Source organism: Arachis duranensis, chromosome 4 (assembly GCF_000817695.3).
Source record: "Arachis duranensis cultivar V14167 chromosome 4, aradu.V14167.gnm2.J7QH, whole genome shotgun sequence".
In the NCBI taxonomy this organism is placed as follows: Eukaryota; Viridiplantae; Streptophyta; class Magnoliopsida; order Fabales; family Fabaceae; genus Arachis; species Arachis duranensis.
Window position 1 is genome coordinate 116,801,158 of NC_029775.3, and position 3,272 is coordinate 116,804,429.

Sequence of the window (3,272 nt, forward strand, 5' to 3'; positions counted from 1 at the left end):
CTCACGAAGGGTTTTAACGAGGCCCAACCATTCAAATAAAATTTTTTCAAGTTATTTTCACTTCATCTCCATTACAAGTCATTACCGTTTCTCAAACACGGAACAAAGACGCGGCCATCACTGGAGGACTGATCACCCCCCAGGCCGAACACACGGATATCCAAAAAACCGACCAAACGAACGGTTATGATAAAACAAACGCTCAAAAAATGCCAAAGGCCCGAACGGCCAAATAAACGCCACAAACGGATCATACAAAGACCCAAAAACGGCCGAAAATATCATTCAAAACGAAGTTACGGCCCTTGAGCCACTAGAAAAATTCGAACAAAGTTCAGAACTAAATTACAAAAAAAAACTACTCAATATCAACAATCCGACCATCACGGACGGTCTTGAATGCTCCCATCACGGAGACATCCACGCCAGGGGCCAACACCAGAACCTGCGCCTTCATCGTCTCCTCGGTAGCAGCGACGGCATCCCTAGCATCAGCCAACAGAGCCGTCTTCTCCTTCTTCAGAGCTTCGACCTCAGCCTTCAGAGTTTCCGAGTCGGTGAGAAGTACGGCAGCTTGAGAACTCGCATCTGAGGAACGCTTCCGCTCCTCAGCCAATTGAGAAAGAAGCGAAGTTTCAACGCCGGCAAGTCGGAGAATCTCCGCCCCTGCATCCTCTGAAGACTTCTCCGCTTTCTCCTTTGCAGTTTTGGCAGCCTCAAGCTCCTCCTTCAACTTGGTCACATCAGCCTGAGCCTGCCGAAGCTTCTTTTCCAACAAACCCACTTGGGCCATCACGGGCTCGGCCTTCCGAACAACCACAGCAGAGCGAAGAAGGGCACGATAAACCGACTTAGCCTGGAAAGAGACGTCACAACCATCAAAAAACGACTCCGTTCCGGGCATTAAGTGCTGATCAATAAAACCCGTAGCGTCGAAACGTCGGTCCATCACACTAGGAACCAAGCCCTCCTCCTCAAAGGTCTCACTACCCGGCTCCTCAGTCCTACTCCTCTTCCGAGAAGCCTCGGCAGCCGTCATCACAACAACCTCAGGCGAGCCGGGAGGAACTTCAACGCCAGTAGGCGCCCCCGAAACCACCCCCTGAGAAATGACCTGAGAATCCACGGCCGGATCCGTAGTCACGGGAGTAGAAGGGGACGACGACCCTTCCTCCCGAACCAGCGCTGCCTTCAACCTCGCCAAAGTGGTCAGCCCGCCAGCCATCTCAACTAAAAGAAAAACAAGAGAGGAGTTAAAAAAAAAAAGGGAACACACCAATATATGTCCGACAAGCCTCGGGATCCCCCATAACGTCTCGAGGATTCAACGGACGTTCGCCAAACAAATGCCACAAAACGCTGGCAATATCCTTATCCTCCCGAGACAAATCATCGTAAGAAATCTTAGTCAAAACCGACGGCCCGGCACCAAAATTCCAGTACGTCGGAAACCGGCGCTCGCCCTCCAAGGTAAGCCAAAACGGGTGGTGCCCCCGAACGGGACGCACCTTAAAATACTCCCATTTGAACCCATGAAATGAATCCTCAAACAACCCAAAAATCCGGCGATGAGGCTGGGCACGGAAAGACATATACCCCTTCTTGTGCTTCCCCTCCTTAGTCGGAAGAGTGCACAAGAAAAGGAAAAGAAAAACAGGAACCGAAGCCGGAAGATCGAGATACTGACACACCAACTCAAAACACCGGACGGCTGCCCAGCTGTTCGGGTGAAGCTGAGACGGTGCCACGGAGCACCGACTAAGTAAACCCTGAACAAATGGCGAGAATGGGAACCGCACACCAAGCCGAGTAAACATGGATTCATAAACCCACATCCAGTCCGGCACGGTGGGTGAACAGAGGTTCAAATAGCAAACGCGCTCGTCGGCATCAGGGAGCACGAGCTCATATCGCCCCTCCTCTTCACCACCACCACAAATTGCCCCCTGATCGCAGAGCCGTTGGAGATCACCCTCCGTCATCCGCGACGGAATGCCCCATACATCGCTGGTCACCCAACCGTAGCGATTGGGAACACCCCTGGAAGGGGCTACCGGGGCACCCACACTCTCATTTCTCTGACGCTGCATACCTAAAACAGGGAGGAGCACCACCATCAGCCTACCAACTCTACACAGTAACAAAGATAAAAACCTAAACACCACTACCAAACCCAAACGCCGTAACCCACCACTACAATCAAGGTAAAAATCGGCGGTGCTCAGCCCCTTCCCCAAACTCAACAAAAACACCAAACACAGCAAACAAAACAAAAAAGGAAGCAGGCAGAACAAACGCATAGCAAAAACAGAACAGGAATGCACAAACAAAGTATGAAAGAAAAAGGCAAAAAAAAAATACCAACCTGGTAAATTAGAAGGAAGCTTGAAAGAAAACGGGAAAATAAGAAGAAGCAGAGCGGCACCAGAAAGCAAAAACCACCAAGGAGTTTTTTCAGAAAATGAAAAGTTCCTTTTGAAAAGAAAAAACGGACGAGGGAAATAAAAACCGAAACAAAACGGTTTCAAAAAGAAAAGCAAAAAGACACAACTAACCCTGGGCGCAATGAAAACTCACGGGGGCAAAAAAGAGAAAACCCCCCCGCAATAAATGCCCCCTCGGAAAAGCAAACTAATCAATTACGCCTCAAAGGACGCAACGGGCGCAGCAGGCACGGAAAGGTCACGTCAAAGACCAAAATACGGTCAAGACGAATCTTTTACCGAACGAAATCGAGAAACCGACCTCGTCACCGAACGAACACTCGACCGGCACCGGAGACAATGAAAAAACATCTCGAACTCTTAGCGACAAACCGACCTTACTCGCTCTCCCGCTACGGGGGCAACTGTTACGGATCCGACCCACGGATCCCGGACCCGTAACCGAACCCAAACCCGGCTCCTCGGGTCAACCCGTTTTCGTCCCTCTAGAAGGCCTTGAACCGGCCCTCTAAAGCTCCTAACTAACTTTTGAATTCAAACATCCCTCTTATCTTAGTCAGATAAGATAAAGATAAGATAGCCACCATCACCTATAAATAAAGGGCCCAAGTCCCTTCAGGTATTCATTCATTCCTCATATCTTACACCTCTCAGATCTATTCTGACTTGAGCGTCAGAGTGTCTTTGCAGGTACCCCCCTCCGCTCCATCTGGAAGACCCAACATTCGATTCGACCCGCGGGTTCCCGATCCTACTCCTAGATCGTATCAGAAGCATTCTGTACAATAGTCATAGTGAATGATTTATTCCATAAAAGGTAGTTGTTTC